This window comes from Gopherus evgoodei, chromosome 13 (assembly GCF_007399415.2).
Source record: "Gopherus evgoodei ecotype Sinaloan lineage chromosome 13, rGopEvg1_v1.p, whole genome shotgun sequence".
Lineage (NCBI taxonomy): Eukaryota > Metazoa > Chordata > Testudines > Testudinidae > Gopherus > Gopherus evgoodei.
The window spans coordinates 23328461-23348263 of NC_044334.1; positions in this window are offsets into that span (position 1 = coordinate 23328461).

Sequence of the window (19803 nt, forward strand, 5' to 3'; positions counted from 1 at the left end):
CAAAATAGGGTGCATAGGCCTTGTATCGGAATGAGTTTAATCCAATGAGTGACTCGAGATGCTTAGAAATTTGCATCCTAGCTAGTGTGTTGTGGGGAGAACTGTAATGTTGGGTCCCCCCTTGGGGAAGGGCTGTTACTGACGCCTCTGTCTATGTTTAAATGGAGAGAGGAAAATATTGTCTTCCTTTTCAGAGAGCTCTGAACCATGAGGCCAATAATACAACTGTACCAGCACAATTTTCTACAGGACCTCCCCCTCCTCCCTCAGTCCTTAGCTGCAGATAAATGCTCCCCCTGCCACATGTGTTGGTTCAATCCTTTCTGTAGGCCAGTGAAGACTTCATGGTGTCTGGTGTCTCAGCCACACCAGGACAAAAAGATCTTGGACATTGTTCCATCTTGATATTATTTTGACACAGGGTTGTAAAAATGTATGTTTATATTGTCCCACTCACTGCAGGATCTTGGGCCCACACTCACAAAGGTATTTAGGCTCCTAATTTGCATTGAAATCAACAAAGTTAGGAACCTAAATATCTTTGGGGATCTTGGCCATAGTACTTGTGCCGTGCAACCCAACTGCTTTTTAATTTGTCATTTACATAGACAAGTATCATCAGCATCATCCCCATGTGGTAGATGGAGAATGGATGTGCAGACTAAAGGCCAGGTTTTCAAGTGCTTAATGCCCACAATTGGAGCTGGATTTTCCAGAGGTGTTCAGTTCTCATTCAGGCACCTAGTTAAGGGATAGACTTGCTCCTTATTGAAAAGCTGGCTAGTAATTTTGGCATCTAAAAAGAAACTGAGGTTTTCTGAAAAATCCAGCCCTTCCATGACTTGCCCAAAGACATACCTGGGGTCTGTGGTCAAGGCAGAAGGAATTGAACCAAGATCTCGAGTCCCACTCCAGTGCTACCAATAATCCAATGGAACAACAGTTCAGAAGTGAAGCAGGAGGTCATTCTGGTAATTAACCCAGGGAAGAAATTTCCATGGCTTCTTTAAACTAGAAACTCTGAGCAGTGCCACTGTTCAGTGTTATAGTTTGTCTACTCTGAATTTCTCTGTAAACAGTTGAATGCCTGTTGAGTGGCATTATGCTGGGGATCCACATAGCACCCTATCCTTAACAGAGCTAGTTTGGCCACTTTCTTTAGATGTTTCCTAGAAATAGATGGAGTTTGGGAAGGCAGAGGGCAGCCTTCATTTGGCATTTACTAGATTGTCACAACCATTTCTGTGTTTTCCATCTATAAATCTGAGCCAGCCCCCCACAGGGATTTTTCCATGGACGTAGAGCCTGTTAATATGTAGCTAATAGGATTTAGGAATAAGGCAGCTTGAATGTAATTAGTAAAAGCAAGAGGGTTTTAAAGGAGGTTATTAATTATATACATTGCTGTTTACAGGAGAATGACAACATTAGCTCCATTAAGCACAGTTATCAATGCATAATCATTTCAACTTAATGAAACTAATCCATTTCACAGGGACAGTTACAAATATCCTTTACCGGCTGAATCTATAGTAATGCGCTAGCCAGTCGGTTTGCTAGTTTCATAGGAAGCCCTGACTGAGAACATCTCAGCCTTCACTTTTCACAGTTGTATCATCTCTCAGTGGTAGGCCTGCTCTAACCACCACTCGGTTCCTGGGGTCTATACCCTGTTGCGCTACGGACTTACTGTGTGACCTTGGTCAAGTCCTTAATTTGTGCCTCATTTTAGTGTTTGAGGCACAAAAAATTAATAGCACCGTTTTTTTAAAAACAGTAAAATCTTATAGGAAAACAGGGGAGGGAGTGTCTTAATTTTCTACAGGACCTGCCATCATATAACATTGGAACATGTTATTTTGCTTTATCCTGGCCTTGCTTTTAGAAGAAAGTCCAGTGTCACTGCCAAGTGAAGAAGAGTGCTTTAGTTTCCAGGAATAACTCCCTTCAGCCAGTAGTCTCTGAGTGAATGAATGTACCCGCTCCCCATCTAAGAAACACAGACACCAACGCAGAATGATACTGTAAGTCATCCAAGAAATCAGTAGGAGAATCCCAAGTAGAACTCAGGCCTCCTGACTCCCAGTGCTGAGCTCTAACCATGAGTCAGCTCTGCCTCTCACAAACACTGGTGGCATATGTTGCTATTAACAAGTCAGGGAATTCTGTTGCTATGCAATGAACACACTCTGCAGTTGGAGTCTTAAAGGCAGGAGTAAAAGGTTTGTCTTGAATGTGCTTTTGGAAAACAAACAAACAATCGACTCCTCAGAATACCTCCATGGAAAGTACCTGGAGTTGTATCAGTAAGAAACAATCCAGAAGCAGCACACTCTGTTCAAGGAGAAACTTCTGCTGAAGCAGTTTTAGAATTAAGGGCATCATTATTTTTTGGTGTTTAACACAGTATGGGCAAGGTAGAAATCTACCCTGGATGACCTGTCAGTTATAAACCTTGTTGTGCATGGATACAATGCTACTGCTGCTTTTCTGTCTTGTGTGTTTTGTTTGTTATAGCCACAGGAGGGTTGATTGACAGCTCAGCCTTTCAATGCAATATGAATCCCAGAGTATGAATTGCCAGAGGTTTCGACTTTTATAAAAAAATACAAACAAATACACAGGATGTCCATCTTGGCATTCTGGGGACAAACCACTTGTAAAATAAGTAACTGGCTGCCTCAGACTTTGTCCTCCTGTGAGGCACGAGAAAAAGTAAAATAAACTTTGTCAGACTCCGTTCCAGAGGAGAGGAGCTATAAAGAGCTGGGGGTGGGGTGGGAACATTAGGTGGAGACTGAATAGGCATAGAGTAGTACAATCTATGGATGCTGTGACTCTGGGAGGAAAGCCACTGAATGGAAGACAACATCTGTCCAGAAGAATCCTGCACTGCCAGCGCCTATTTGCATATAGGGTCCTGTTCTGCCACGTGCCTTCTGGTAGTGGTGGGTAGGGAGAGAAGGAAGTAGCAACGTTTTGCCATCTGTGCCTAGCCCGCCTTTGGAGTTGGCTGCCAATCCATTTCCCCCCCGCCACCAGCATAAGTTAGAGCAGCCTCAGGAGTTGCTCCAATGCACAGCAGCCTTCCAACAGCTGCTTATGGGCTGTCTCAGGGGCCTAGAATTCCCATCATGGTGCATACTCTAGGGCCGGCCCACACTCCCCGCCCGCCCGAAGTTAACGCCACCTCAAGTTACATTCCCTCTGCTAGGGCTTGCAAGGAGAGCTGTGAACAAGGGCCAGAAGAGGGAGAGGGCAATCAGAGTGCAGGCTGCCAGAAGAGACTGGCTTGGGCACAAAACAAAGCATGGCACCATGTGAAGTCCTGAGCCTGCTCCTTTCCATTGGAAGTCAATAGGAGTCAAAGCTACTCTGCACTTAACTGGAGGTGCTCACCCTTCATATCATGCCCCTAGCTAGAGGGGAAATGTATGGTGTAACTGTATTGGGATGCAAGAGGAAATAACAGACTGGGAGGCTATAGGAAAGGGAGGGGGGCAAGTAGTGAAGTGGACCCATTCTGTTCACTTGGGGGCAGTAGACCCTGATGCACCCACCACTACCTTGCAAACACGCCTTCACTTGCAATGTGGCAGCCACCATCTTGGTCAAGACACCAGGGATTGAACCCAGGCCCTCTGATGCTTGAAGCACAAGCAGCTTAATCCAAAGCTCTCTGTAGCAGGCTCAGAGCCTTGGAGACTCAGGCACAGGCAGGGAACTGTAACAGTCACCAGGGAGCCACACTGGATTGCCCCAGCGCCATCTCAGTCACTCGAAGATGACTTTTGGACAGCCAAGAAAGCCTCAAAACCATTCTAGCAGCAATTTTGTTGCTAATTAAGCACAGAAATAATTTTGCTTCTGCTGCATGTAATAAAGTGGTATGACAGAGATTAAAAGCACCACTTTGAGCTTTGCAAATTTAAAAGAAAAAAAGGCATAACTCAGTCCACCACCTATTTCTTCCAAAGCAGCTAATCAAGTACAGCTGCTATACGAACCTCACATCCACTTCAATTAAAGACACCCAGCCCAAATTTGGAAACAATTAAAAACCCCATTATCTTTGATTTACCATTATCTTCATCTGTCTATTTTCTGCCACACTGCAGAGCACAGGTGATACCACTGCAGCAAGGGCCACTTGGGACACACTGGCTCCTCCATCCTAGGCTACCTTTGCTCCTTATTAAAACCGCTCACTCACACACACCTACTTTTACCTTCATGCTGGAAATGGTTTAGTCTTGATTTATTCCAATTAGTCATAATTTATTGTTTTAATGAGCTCTTCTGCAGGCTTTATTTGCTTCATACTCCTTGTTCTCCTCAGCTGTTGCGATATGCTTCAAGGAGAGATCCCAGGGGACGGGGTCTGGATCCACCAGGGAATTGGTGGGGAGAAAGGAGGGCAGGGGGAGAGAAAGGTTAATTTTCTCTCTGTGTTAGGATTACTTTCTCTCTCAGGGTGAGTCTGGGAGGGGGAGAGAGAAGGAGGGGGGGGAAGGTGAATTTTCCTCTCTGTTTTAAGATTCAAGGAGTTTGAATCACAGTAATCTTCCAGGGTAACCCAGGGAGGGGAAGCCTGGGAGAGGCAACGGTGAGGGAAAGGGTTTACTTTCCTTGTGTTAAGATCCAGAGGGTCTGGGTCTTGGGGGTCCCCGGGAAAGGTTTTTGGGGGGACCAGAGTGTACTAGGCACTGGAATTCCTGGTTGGTGGCAGCGCTACAAGTATTAAGCTAGTAATTGAGCTTAGAGGAATTCATGCTGGTACCCCAACTTTTGGACACTAAGGTTCAGAGTGGGGAATTATACCATGACAAGGGCATTTGGGCCTCTTCTTCTTTGGGGGAGTGGAGAAATTTGTAATGCAAACCTCAGCAGCAAATACATCACTTGTCACCCAAGACAGCTAGGCCTAGTCCCCAGAAATTGTTGTTTTGGGATGTAGCTTAACGATGTCACATTGGCAAAAGACAAAGGAGGACAGACTATTCTGTCTTTGGATAAGCACAGAGCATCCTAACATTGACATCAGGCAGTTTTTTTCCCCTCAGAGAGGAAAGTTGGCAGTCGTGTGCTAGAAACAACAGACTTAGTATGTGGTTTGTGCTGCACTCAGAGAGGGGAGGCAGGGGGAAAGTGGCTTTAAGCACCGTGCTGCTCGGATTCAGTCGGCTGAGGGCCAATGCATACTCTGGTGTAAGTCAGAACAGCCCCAGGAGTTATTCTATGTTGTGGTAGCCTCTCCAGGGCTATGTTACAGCCTAGAATCCGCATAGTAACAGCGTGCTGCAGAGATGCCCCTTCCTGCTCTGCAGGGGATGTCATTTTGCAGAGTGTGCTGCTCCGCCCCTATCTGCCTGACCCTGCAAGCACCCTGAGAAGCCCAAGATAGTGGGAGCAGGGACGTGCTGTTCTGGAAGTTCATGCAACCAAGCTGGATGTCCTGTATTCTGAGGATGCATCAGTGGCCAGCCTACTAGGAACGGATCAAGATGAATCTAAGGAAATGAAGAGAGAGAAACCCTGTTGTAATAATTGGGCCTATGAATTGCCCCTAATTGTGAACTCAGCTGTGGGAAAGTGGATACAACTTTATGGAATGTTCCAATTGTACCATGAAATGTTGATGAGGAAAAGTGCAAAGGGAGACAGAAAGACTCAATTAGTCCAAACAAGGCGGTCTACTGGTATCATGCAAGGACTAGGTTTGTTTCATAAGCAAGATGAGTATGGGACTAGAAGTCAATGACCATAATTGAAGCATCAGAAAACAGGCCTAATTGGTGGACAGAATAATGAGAGGATGGGCCATTCTGCCCACCATTCCCTTTTGGGGTCCTTAAAAGAAAAATACTTTGGTGGAGAACCACGCATGAGGGCAACAACTGCTGACTGAAGAATATGGAAGGAGTGAGCTTCACCATCATGGCTGCCACCTTCCATCATCTCCTGTGACCCTGGGATCCACTGTGACACTGCTGGGCCTTAGTCAGCCTCAGGCAATCCCAATGCACCCCAGCACAGGGACCTTAGGCAGCAGTAACCCCTGAGCTGCTCCATGGGGCTTATGGCAGATTCCTTAAAACAGGGGGAGAGACTCACAGGGAGTCTGTACCAGGTTCTATTGCTTGCAGATCTTGAGGCTCAATAGCCCTCCTTGCTGTTGGCCAGGTCAGGCTCCAGCCCCTGATAAGGAGGGAAACTATTGGACTGGAGAGTCCAAGAGACCCTGCCCATTTTTACACTCCATGTAAGGACTTCCTGGAAGTCCCATCCCCTCACCATAGCACTCCCCACAACCCACCACCATATACAGAATACTCTCAGACTCCACTGTTTAGGCTAGAGGTGGAACTGTCTGGGATCAAATTAGCTTCGTGTCAGCTGAGGCGCAGCTAGGCCACGTCACTCTATACAGGTTCCATCCCCAGTGGTAGGCCAAAGTTTCCTCTTTTGTACTTTGCCATACAGCAATACTGGCGATCTGAGGCGACGTTCAACTCACATTGCCTGTAGCATCCATTTTAAACTGCAGCTCTGTGGCCCAGTGCAGCCTTCTGCATGTCATCTCTAGGACTTAATTTGTGCCAGGGCTGAGCTCCGGCACCTCTGGGCTTGCAACTTTTTTTACTTTCATAACTGACACAGCTTGAGCCCCAGCACCTCTTTCATTACAAATTAAACACTGGTCACTCCCCTCCCCAGCCAAGTTCTTAAGCAGCGTTGGGGTTCAGACAAGCCTATACAGAAATAGCACATGGAGGTTGCTTAGCAAAGCAGACCCATATTTAGACTCCTGTGCCTCACAGAGAGATATTCAAGATTCCCCTCCCACAAGACAATATGCTACAACCTGTGATCTTTAGAACTGGTCCCTGAAATGAACAGAAAAAATAATAAAAAGATATTACCTCACCCACCTGGACTCTCTAATATCCTGGAACCAACACAGCTACAACAATACTGCAGAAGGAAAAAACCACTGCCATTTCCCAAAAACATAAGGGTGGGAGGAAGAAGAAACGTCAGGAAACCAAGTTTCCCCTACAATTGTCCAAGAGAGCTTTAGATCCATATGGAACCAAGTTTGTAGGCTCACATCTTACAGGTGGCAAGAATTGTTTCCCCGCTGTGTTTTTTTAGGACTCTGCAGTTCTCTTTATGCAAAGGATCTTCATTCAGTACAACTGATGATGCCTCAACAATAAAGCACACATTTATCAAACAGCACAATGCAAATCATCTGGTATCTGATTACATAATTATGTCAGTCTCTAGCTTTGAATGAGTGTTTTAGAAGGACTGTTTTTTCTTTTTGTCTAATCTTTCAAACATCTGGTCTTCGATCTATAGCTAGGCTGAAATTATGCAGCCAGGAATCAATAGGGACAGAGGATATGACATTTGCACTCTTGAGAACATTTTGTTACACAACAGGATCTGAAAGATCTAATTAGGATCATTTCTTAGCATCCTTTGGCAGTACAAATTATTTTGCTTCAGGTAATATGAATATTGATAAATACTATGCAATGCCAGTGCAGACAGTTGCTTGGCAGGCTAGTATTTATTGTTACTCACCTCTTGGAGTATAATTTAGAGTGGCTGAAAGAGAAAAGCATCTTCATTTTACATGTCATAGGCAAAGTAACTGTCTATAAATTACAGTTCTTTCCTTCCTCTGCTATATTCCAGTTGGGTTTTGTTATGGGGTGAGAAGAGAGAACATTAATTCAATTGAACTGGGTATTGTGGCTTTAAGAAAGCGTAGCCACTGGAAATAGCTCTCTTGATTGCGTTCCATAGGACTGCTATCTTCCGCAGATCCATCATGTAGAAAGCCTATTCCTCTCTAAATATGAAAAGCTCCCCTCATTAAAAGTCTGTGCTTCGGTGTCTCCATATTAAATCAGATATTAAGCCATAAAACGTAATATGTTATGACACCATAAAATGCAGTGTAATTGCTATAAAACCATAAAACGTAATGTAATTGGCATAGCAACCATTATCTCTCTGTGTTATGGTTCTAACAGTTTGAAAACCGTTATCTTACACTATGGTCGAGGACAAACAAATGATTCATATTCTTTGTTACTAGAGATTAGAATGGTGAAATGACTCAACATGAACCCCCCTCCCCCAGCCTCCTAGAGGACTCACTTCCCGTTTAGAGGCAGTGGACAATCATGTCAAATGTTAAAATGAATGCAGGAAAGCTACATTGTTCAAAACAGCTATTTCCCCCCCTTCATTACCATTCGTTACCACACCAAGGGGAATTTTAAAAAGCTTCCCTCAGTTCAGTAATTAGAAAACCCTTCAAAACAAAGCTAAATTTATAAATAATTATTAAATACATAACATTCCATAGCATACAATAGAATAACTTAAAATCACACACTAGAGGCCCACATACAAAAATACCTATAATAGGTCATTATTTATAATTGCTCGTGCTAGCCTCAGCTGTTAAGAAGTTATTGCTAATGCATTTTACAATGTGCTTTATAAGAAGATATCAAGGAATTCATCAGATAGTAAAATCAAATACAAAATGAGACTGTGATTAAAAAAATATATAAGAGCCACTGCCTGCTAGTTTAGGCTCAGTAGCTCATCAGGCTTGGAACTGTGGTCCCATAAAGAAAGTTTTCTGGATTTTAAAAGGTCAGGCTCTGCTGGTAGCATTTGTTACAAGGGAGCTGCTCATGAATAACCAAAGGCAGAATTTGATCCTAAATCTCTCTCTAAAAAAATAACCCAAACTCATTAGTTCTGTTGCAGAATTTTTTAACAAGATAGCAACAGCTGTTCCGGTATTTCATGATACTGTAAAGTTTGTTTTGCTGCTGCAAAGATAGCTACATCAAATGGCATGATCCTGTGAGGATCCATGATCTACTTTCAATTCCCCTTGACATTAGCATCGCCCAACGCATGCAGGATCAGACCTGCTATTAGTCAGTTATAGGAGCATGGTTTACCTATGTAAGGCCTGAACCTGCATCATTGATTATGGTCATGAAAACCCAGCCAAGCTGATGTGTGTCGCATTAGATCAAGAGCAGGAAGAAGTGCTGGGAGAAGCCAACGCTTCCCAAAAGGAACTACAAACATAGTAACTATAAACATTAGCTCAATGGGGATGCTTTTGTCATCCAGAGCAAAGTGGATGATCAACACACAATGGCAGCAAAGGAAGATTGATTGGAAACAATGATCTTACCTTGAGAAACCCTTCAGCCAATAGGACCCCAGGCACACCAAGAAGAAGCAAGTGAAAGGTCTCCTCAGGGTTTGCTCCCAAATCCACTCTCAAGACCTCCTTTTCTTCAGAGTCAAGGCAAAGAAAACCCAAGTACCTTCTCCACAGGATAACTCACAGGTGGCACCCTTCTCCACCCAGTTACTTTCCCTCAGCATCTGTTCTTCATTCTCTAGCTACAGCCAGCCTCTTTCTTTTCCAAGTGTATGCCCTGGCTGGGAGGTTAATTGGCTCCAGCTGGTTCTGATTCTTGTCTTATATCCTGGATTCTCTCTTCCCCCCACCCCCAGCTTTTGGCCCCAGTCTCTTTCTTGATAGTCCCAGAACCAGGCAGTTGGTTTGCCCCCCCTTGTATTCCTAAGGAAGGCTTTACCCAGACCCATCAAGTGACTTAACTTTTAGGCACCTCCAAAAAAAATCACAGAGAAATCTTGTGAACCACAGAGCCTGAGTCCTAGGCTCCCAGTGCAGTGAATGGGAAGAAATAGGGACCTTGGAAAGTGATCCAGAAAAGCCAGCATGATAGGTGGGAAGCTGCCTTAGTTAGCTAATGGCAGATGCCAATGAGAGGGGTGTGTGTTAAGGACCCCTGCCTCTCTCCTGGAAACAGGTGCCTAAATCCAGGCTGAGGGGAAGCACCTATCTTTGCTTAGCGATCCCCACGTGGGAACTTATCTCCTGGAGTCAGGCAACTTCTGTGCCTAAGCTGTTTCTTGCAGGAATGAAAAAACAAACAAACTAAAAAATGAGGAGTCTTTGTGGCACCTTACAGACTAACAAATTTATTTGGGCATAAGCTTTCGTGGGCTAGAACCCACTTCATCAGATCTAGCCCTCGAAAGCTTGTGCCCAGATAAATTTGTTAGTCTCTAAGGTGCCACAAGGATGCCTTTTTTTTTGCGCTGATACAGACTAACATAGCTACCACTGAAACCTTGCAGGAATGAGTTATGTACCTGCCTTATGCCACACAAAACCAGCCAGTGGAGGAATACCCACCTTAACTTTCTAGGCCAGTGGTTAGAGGACTTACCTAGGTTGGGGAGAAATCTAGTTTAATGCCCCACTCTGTTAGGGAGGGACAAAAGATCTGAACAGGTGGTCGCCTACCTCTCAGATGGGTGCTCTGCCCACTGAGATATGGGACATTCTGCCAGGGGGCCTCTCAGTCTGACCACTTGAAGCTGTTCCATTGTGGCTTACTCATGAAAAAGTGATTGGAGCAGCAGGCTTGGACCCTGGGTCTCCCTTGGCCCAGGTGGGTGCCCTAAGTACTGGGCTACACAGTCATTCTCTCTCTCTCTCTCTGGCCCAATGACTATTCCACTGTGGATAAATACTTACATAGTCATTGGGCCAGAGAGAGAATGCACAAGTGAGAGCTGTGGGTGGAATGGGACACCCAGAAGTGAGGCAGCAGGGCACATGCACAGAGGCAGAAATATAAGAGTATGTTTTCCCAAACTGCTTCCCAGAGGGTGTTATAGAATAAAGTGTGATTTTGAGGGAGTAGGGGAAGAAGCAAACAAATGCTTTGATTTTAAAGTGATGAACAAATCGAGTTGTTGGTAGTGGATACACGTCTACTGGTGGAGACTAGTGACCTGGTATATCCCAAGGTAACACAGCTGGAGATGTAATTCTATAGCTCATCATTTGTCACTTTCAGCCCTTTTCTAGTTATTAAGTGTCAAGATTAAGGCTAGTTATTCTTATGAAAAAATAAATAGTGTGCATGTGGCAGCAATACATCCTACAGCTGGGAGAAACAGCTTCCAAATGGAGACTAGTGAGTTATATTGTTATACAATGCACCTGTAAATGAGAGGCCTGGATAAGCGGTAGGTTTCACAGTATATTTCACTGTATGATGTGTATCATGAGATGAAATTAATCTATCTTTATGGGCCCTAGTGTCCCATCTGATAACATCACAAGACATGATGTCACACGCATAGGTCCATGGATCCCAAGGCTAGAAGGGACTATTGTGATCAATAATCTGACATCCAGTATAATGCAGGTCAGAGAACCTCTCCAAAATAACTCAGAGAGCAGAGCTTTTAGAAAGACAGCCAATCTTGATTTTAAAGTTGTCAACCCACATTTTTAGAAATGAAACACCATTAACCTGGCTACAGGTAGGTGGCCACTGAAGGACCTACCTTATATGAAGATTAAAATCTGCATGAACTCTTGAATAAAAATTAAGGGTCCAGTCCCACAAACTGTTCCTCACCAGGGTCCTGTCAGTGAATGCAATGGGGTGGCTTGAATCAATTAGAACATGAGCAACTGTTTGCAGATTGATTGCTAAGGACTTTACCTTTTTACTGTGTGATTGTTGTTGTTGCTGCTGCTAACCAGTAATAAACTACATTGGAGCTGAACATGTGAGGCTGTATTTTTAACTCAGAGTTCTTGATGACATGAAATGCCCTAGGCCAGATTCAAAGCCAATGGAAAGAGTCCCATTATCTTCAGCTGAGTTCTGGGCCATGCAACTCCTAATCATCATTCAGGTTTGAATGATACCTGGATACTATAATGCTGAGTGCTAAACAGGTGTTTAGAGTAAACAACGATACCTAATTAATAATTGCAATGATTACAGCTTTAATGCAGCCCTGAATCATCAAAATCCAGAGTGGTGGCATGATTGTGAATTTTCACTTTTAGAGCCATGCTAAACTCATTGGTTTAACTTCAGGGGGATTCCAAGAGCATTTTAATCCATTGCTCTAAGAGAGGGTTTGCACCCTTCTAAACTCCATTGCACCCCAAATCTCAAAGGGAAACTCAGTCAAAACAATTTCATTGTACCTAGCTTGGTGCCCAAACTACATGAAATAACTGATGAACAACTGTAATAATAATTACTAATACCTTGCTCTTATACAGGGGTGTTTCAATCAGTAGATCTCAAAGCACTTTACAAAGGCCCCTTTTACCGATGGGGAAACTGAGGCATAAAGAAGCTAATTGACTTGCCCCAGGCAACCAGCTGCTGAGCCAGGAATAGAACCAAGGTCTCTGGAGGCCTAGCCCCGTGTTCTCTCCACTGCTGTACAAATACTAGTCACCTAGCCCTTACAACACACCATCAAGGCACAGTGCTTTCTAAATTTTGTTAACTTCCTAATTCTCGCAGCTTCTTTCAAATGTACAAGTGGGGGGAAATGGAGGCACCGAGGAGATATAAGAGGGTTGCTCAAGGGTCACCACAGCAAGTCTGTGGTAGAGTCTGGCTGAGAACGTGATCACAGCACTGTGCTCTTTCCTCTAGAGCAGGGGTGGCCAACCTGAGCCTCAGAAGGAGCCAGAATTTACCAAGGTACATTGCCAAAAAGCCACAGTAATACATCAGCCGGCAGGAGTGAAAGTAACTTAAAGGACTTATCAGTACTCCAAAGTCCTTAGGAGGGGGCAGGGCCTCAACCAGAAGAGGTGGGGCCTTTAAATCCCCAGGCACTTTAAATCACCCCTTCCCCCAGAGTTATTAGCTGCAGAGGTGGCTGTGAGCCCCAGGGCTAGGGGTGATTTAAAGGGCCCGGGGCTCCAGCTGTCCTATCGCAGCAGAGCCCGGCACTTTATATCACCATCGGAGCCTGGAGGGCTCCCAGCTGCCATCCCAGGCTCTGGCGGAGCTTTAAAGGGCCCAGGGCTCCGCTGCAGTAGCAGCAGCTGGGAGCCCCATGCCCTTTAAATCACCGCTGGAGCCCCAGTGCCACTACCCCAGGGCTCCAGCAGCCAGATTCGAGTGGTGATTTAAAGGGCACCGGAGGTAGCAGCAGTGCGAGCCGTTTAAATCCTTCAAAAACCCACTGGCTGGGCAGGATTTTTGCAGTTCCTTCTCAATTGCATGAAACTAGTTCCTAGATTGCTGGGGAGGGGGGAGGACCTAAACACCTATGAAACATTTAAAGATTTTCACTCAAAAACCATCCCTATAGCTATTGAGAGCAAACACCTTGCACTTTCTAGAGTTCTGAAATTTCCTGTATTTCAAATTGGCCTGTGCTACCCACCAACTGGTCCCCCTGCCCCGCGCCCCCAGCAGTGCCCTGCCAGCCGGTTCACCTACCCTGTGCCCCCAGCAGTACCCCGCCAGCTGGTCCCCCTACCTCACAACCCCAGCAGCGCCCCACCAGCCAGTCCCCCTACCCCGCGCCTCCAGCAGCACCCCACTAGCTGGTCCCCCTACCCTGTGCCCCCAGCAGCTTCTCCACCAGCGGCCAGAGCTCTGGCCCTTTAAATAGCTGCCAGGGCCCTGCTGCTGGAGGTGCGGGGCAGGGGGGACCAGCTGGTGGGTAGCAAAGGGCAATTTGAAATATAGGAAATTTCAGAACTCTAGGAAGTGCAAGGTGTTTGCTTTCACTAGCTATAGGGATGTTTTCTGAGTGAAAATCTTTAAATGTTTCATAGGTGTTTGGGTTCTCCCCCCTCCCCAGCAGTCTAGGGACTAGTTTCATGCAGTTGAAAAGGAACTGCAAAAATCCTACCCAGTCAGTGGTTTTTGAGCGATTTAAAGGGGCCCCAAGCCCTTTAAATGGCTGCCGGGGAAAACCGATCTGCCCTGGTAAAGTGCACTGGCTCTTGCCGGTACGCCGTACCGGCTTACTTTCGCCTCTGTCAGCAGCCCCCCATCAGCTCCCCTTTGCTCCCAGCACCTCTCACCCACCAGCAGCCCAGACAATCAGCACCTTCCCCTGCCTCCCCATACTTGCCTCCCCACACCTTCCCCTCCCTCCCACACCTCCCCACAAGTCCCCACACCTTGTGGGATGCAGGAGGCTTGGGGGGGAGGTGGAGGAGCGAGGGCACGGCAGGCTCAGGGGAGCGGAGGCTGGGGTGGAGTGGGGGCAGGGCCTGTGGCAGAGCCAGGGGTTGAGCAGTGAGCATCCCCCGGCACATTGGAAAGTTGGCGCCTGTAGCTCCAGCTCCGGAGTCGGTGCCTGTACAAGGAACCGCATGTTAACTTCTGAAGAGCCGCATGTGGCTCCGGAGCCACAGAGTAGCCACCCCTGCTCTAGAATGTCATCAAAATACTTATCGATCCTAAAGCTTCCCCCCCAACCAGCACATGGCAGAATAAGGTACAATCAAAATTCTGAATCACCAGCAGCAAATAAAAGACACTGACGTATGAACCGAGGTTTGTCAAAACAGAGCTTTTCTGCATGGATCATAAAAAAAAAAGGCTCTGTAATAGACACGTAAGAAAGTGATGAAGACCTGGAATAAAGCCTCTAGCAAAGGCAGCCAGCAGCATCACAGGAAGGGCCAGGGCCAGCAGCATTCCAGAGGAGGTAATAGGCAACTTGGAGAAAAATAAGATGGTGGATCAAGGATAATCCCAAACTTTGTGGCCTGCACAGCACAGCGAAGATATTCATTAAGAGATGGAAAGAATGAAGTCAGCTGCTGAACAGAGAGGACTCTTGCCTCGGGAGAATTTAAATCTCTGAAACATTTAGAAGAAGCTAATAACCTGGCTTTTATATCATGTTTTGCATATTGTCCTGAATGAATGAATGAAAGAAAATCTGATTATTTGCACAACACTATTGTTATGCAAAAGAATCAGCGTCTCTGCTCCAGATATGTGATGCTGTAAAGGCCCAGGTGGAGACACTACATAATTATGCAACAGAATAAATACAACCCTGCATCCTAGCATGGCATGTAGGCCTTAGCCCTCACATGCCACAAGAAGCAAGGTGGGTCTTAAGTTCTTTGGCAGAGGAGACATGGAGCAGCAGCTTCCCAGGAGGCATCTGCTGATCACTCTCCAAGCCAGTAAGGTAGAATGCCAGGAGGTCTGAGAGGGTGAAAGAGACAAAGTGATCTCCCAGGAGACACTCAGGCAAGCCACCTGGTATGGAAACAGGTGTAGGAGGAGGTAGAGCTGAGTGCTGTTGCTTAGGAGCTAAAGCCATAATCTTGTGTTTATGACATCACGCTTGTCTCCCTGACAACCAATTGCAATGTCACAACCAAAGGGATTATTAGGGTGAGGCCAAGCATAGAATTTACAGCCAAGCAGATGAATTTGGAGCAAACACTGAGCCTGTTTCCAGCCGTTGCCTCCCACACTAAGTGACTGGCATTGCATCTCCAGTGTAACCTACTGCTGGCATTGCGCTGTGCGACCCATATAACCCTCTTGGCACAAGTGGAGCTAGACTCTCTGGATGCCGGGGGTGACTGCTGCATGACGGGACAAGTGTTAGCACTGATGGGAAAAGAGATTAAAACAATGCATTAGTAACCTAAGCATGAATCCTGACCACCAAGGCTAAGCCATGCAACAAAATGCCAGGGCTCCATGGGTATCTCCTTGCTCTCTGCAGCAGAGAGGCTAGAGGGAGATAGGGTGACCAGATGTCCTGATTTTATAGGCACAGTCCCAATTTTGGGTCTTTTTCTTGTATAGGAGCCTATTACCTCCCCACCCCCCATCCTGATTTTTCACACTTGCTGCCTGGTCACCCTAGAGGGAGGGAAAAACAGCAATGGCTTCTGAAAAGACGAAAACAAGATAAGTTACCCCCACTAACCCCAATTTAAAATACACTGGTCTCTGGCAGGAATAAACCACAGCACCTTGCAAATTCAGTGGCTTAATGTTACTGTTGCAATAGCAAATCAGTAACAAACCAAGCCAGCCTGGCACAGAGAGGCCTTCTACTGATTCTTTGTACTGTGGTACAGCTGTGCCTACATAGCTAGACTACAATACACTACCTAGTACCTAGCTGTGATGAGAGACAGCTGTGCCCCAGAGTGTTTAACTAGACAAGACATGCGGTGGCAGGGGAAAGAGAGTGGCAAAGTGACTTGCCCAGGAAGTCAGTGGCAGAGCTTGGACTAGCACCTCCGTTGCCTGACTCTCTATCCGTTGGACAACACTCCCTCTTCTGTATAGTCTCACAGCCCATGTGTGAGCTGGCTATCTACATTATTCATATCCCACCTGTGGTTCTCTCATTCTGTGGCAGGGAGAGTCACATTTGTTCTAAACGAAGCTGGTCAGACGCGGTCAGATTCTCAGTATTATTAGCCCTGCCAGCACTCACTGCCACTGGGCTCTACCTCAGAAGGCTATGGATCTGCTGCATTATTATTTGTTAGGATAGTGCTAGTCACTGGAGGGCCATGGTGGCTCTGTCCTTGGCAGAGCTCCTGTGCTGCAGGGGATTTGCTTCTCCCAGCTTACTGGGAGCTTGAACTGAAGACCAAGCCTGGATACTGATGTAAATATCAGCTTTATTAATCACATCTGCCCTGTCTGGCTGTCACACAGCATTTACTAAACTCCCAGGCCCTGCCTCATCACACACTGCACCCCGTGCAAAATCGGGAATGGATTCTCTGAGGGTGGCGTCTTCTTCAGTTGTGCCGCTACCCTTAGCAGGAACCCAGCAAACTGGAGTTCCAGTTCAGCCTCATTATACCAGAGGGGTGGAGGCAGTGGTGAGCTGGAGCTGGTTCGCATGAACTGGTTGTTAAATTTAGAAGTCGGTTTAGAACCGGTTGTTAAGGGGATGGGCAAACTCCAGCCTGCAGGACCATCCTGTCCAGCCTGCCTGAGCTTATGGCTGGGGAGGCTCCTCTGGCCCCTCCCCTGCCTTCCCAGAGCCCGGTGTGAGCACTCTGGACCACTCCTGGGCAGCTCAGCAGCTCCTGCCACTTTGAGCGGCACGGTAAGGGGGTGGGGCTGCGAGCTCCAGCAGGCCACGCGGCATCCATACATGCTGCCCTGAGCAGCATGGTAAGGGGGCCAAGCCAGAGCTAGATAAGGGGCAGAGGTTCTGGGGATGCAGTTGGTGTGGGAGTTTCGGGGATCTGTCGGGGTGGTGGGGTCAGGGCAGTCAGGGGACAGGGAGCGGGGCGAGTTGGGTAGGGGAGGGGCCCTGTGGGTGCAGTTAGGGTGGGGGTCTCTGGCTTGTACTCACCAGGCGGTGCTTAATAACCTGTTCCTGCTGCTGAAGTGCTGCCGAAAGCCCGCAGTGAGTGACAGACCCACCGCCGAAGACCCAGTAGGGAACCGGTTATTAAGATTCTGGCAGCTCATCACTGGGTGGAGGCCAGAGGTAATGTTCAGATACAAATGTTTGTGAGGTGGGGGGATAACAGGGAGAAAGTTTAGATCCAGAGTTTTGATTCAGATCCATAGCGATGGGCCCCCAATGAGAAATTTTCATCCAAATCTGGTCTTTCCCAAGGATTGGTGCTGGTACGGAATAGGACCCATCTCTATAAGACAGTGGAAGATACTCAGCTGGTAGACACCAGCTGAGTGTCATTGACACCCGTGAATCGAAGATGATTCACACCAGCTGAAGCTATGTCTCAGTAAAATGTGATTCAGCTGTTTCTGTGGGGAAACAATCTCTCTGCAGTTAATGTCAGGTGATAAATTCTTCCATTCACTATGTGCGTGGGGGGCAATGTTTAACTAAGCAATTTGCCATTTGACCAGTCTTGTGAGAATGTTTGGTGGCTGAAAAGTATATTTGGTTTTAACAAAACTATTTAAATGATCAAGTATGTAAGAAAATAACTCTAACTCTGTGGAACTGCCTAGAGATTTCAAGGCAAGGAAACCAATTCATATCTATTGTGATGGAAGGAATTGGTTCTAGTCTAGCATACCTCTATTTGTAACTCACTGAACTATTTTCCTCTCAGTGGTCTCCAGCTTAATTACAAATAAATCCACAGGCTTCCAACCAGAAGCAGCATACTCTACGGGAGGAACACTGTGGAAGTTAGCCAGTTCCTTATAAAGTCTTATTAACCAATCTTGCACGGTGCTTCAGTGTCCTTAGAGCTTATTATAAAAGGTCTCAAGAGTCCAGCATAAATCATTTGCCAAAACTACAGCCAGATAATTAGCTGCACTTGCTTTATCTACAGGAGCTCTCTATCGGGCACCTGCAGAGCAAGAAGAGCCAGGAGTCTGGAGGATTTGGTGAGCTGGCAAGAGGAAGACTGTTCTGCTGGTAACAGCAAGTTGCTGCCACTCACAATCCAGAGGCTGATTTTGCACGATAGGGCGGAGCAATGTTTCATATCTCTATCAGGATAATAGAAAAGGACCTTTTCTGGTGTAAAGATGAACCAGTTTGATTGAGAGAAAAGATTAGAGAGACATTATCAGACAGCTGCAAAATGATCTTCAGATTCAAGAGATGCCAGAGGGTTGATTGCATTGCTGCCCTGACATTACAGCTTGGCAGGGAAAGGTCACCTTCAGTCATAATAGTTTGACCCACTAGCCCATGAGTGTTCCTCAGCCCAAACCAGATGTCCTCTAGCTGGCAGCTTGGAGCTCAGTTTGTATGGACTATTCATTCAATCCATGGTGTCTGGTGAGACTCCCATCCAGAGTGGTATTTCGAGAGGTGTGCGTGTGTGTGTGTGTGTGAGAGAGAAAGGGGGACACTTTTCCAATGGGAAGTAAACTACCAACTTTAAAGCCACCACTGTCGTATGAATTTTGATGAAATGTATGTGCCCAAACAGTCAAAAGTGTTAACATGACCCTGTTCCTGTCCAGCAGTTTTAACCAAAGTTGAGGGAGGGGGGTTGGTATACAGAGACTTCAGCCTGCTTAATACCATGGCAAACACAGAATTCAACACCCTTTTATTAAAGATACAGAAGAAAAAGGAAAAACAGTTAAATCCTTTGCAATGTAAAATATTAAATAAGTCTTTCATTTTCCCATTATCCCTTATTTCCTTTCCCTTTTGCTGCAGTGAGTTTTTAGACAGAGGATTCCCTGTTTGACAGTCTCTCAGATGGTATTAAACATGATAACTGTTGTCCTTTTCGGAGGCAGGGGAAGGAGAAGAAACATGAGTTGAGATGGGCTGGAGCTGTTGTTATTGCTGGCGTTGGTAAAGTCTGATCCTGTTTCCTAGAAGCCAAAACAAGACAAATACACACAAAAAGGGAGAGAAAAGAAGAGCAAACACAGAAAATGCAGCTTCTGCCTCTGGTGTTGACTCTCACTTGTGTAGCAGGTATCGGCTTGTCACAGTCCTGGAATTATGTCAGGAGGCCTTTTTGTCTGGACCAATTCAGTCCCGCTCCCTTTTACACCTTCCTCCGTCAATATTTGTTGTAGGTTATTGTGACATGTTATGAACTTGCCTTGACTTTTCACAGCCAAACTCGCAATGAGGGTAAATATGTAGGCCCAATACTAGCTTAGCCTCTTTCTGTTCCCTTCCTTAAAATCCCCTCTTCTGTAATGCATTCAGAAACTGCCCTCTGGTAACAGCTAGCAAATGGTGAATTATGATTGCAGCTATGCATTGTACACAGCGCTAGTCTGTATTAAAACACCCAATTATTTCTATTACCCCTTTCTCCTTCACCCCCAGTCCCCATCTGCCTGTTTGCTTCTTCTGCCTCACATTTTGTCTTTTAAACTGCTCTTTTGGGCAGGGACTAGCCTTTCCCAGGTTTGTACAGCACCTAGCGCAATAGGACCCCAACCTGCCTGAGGT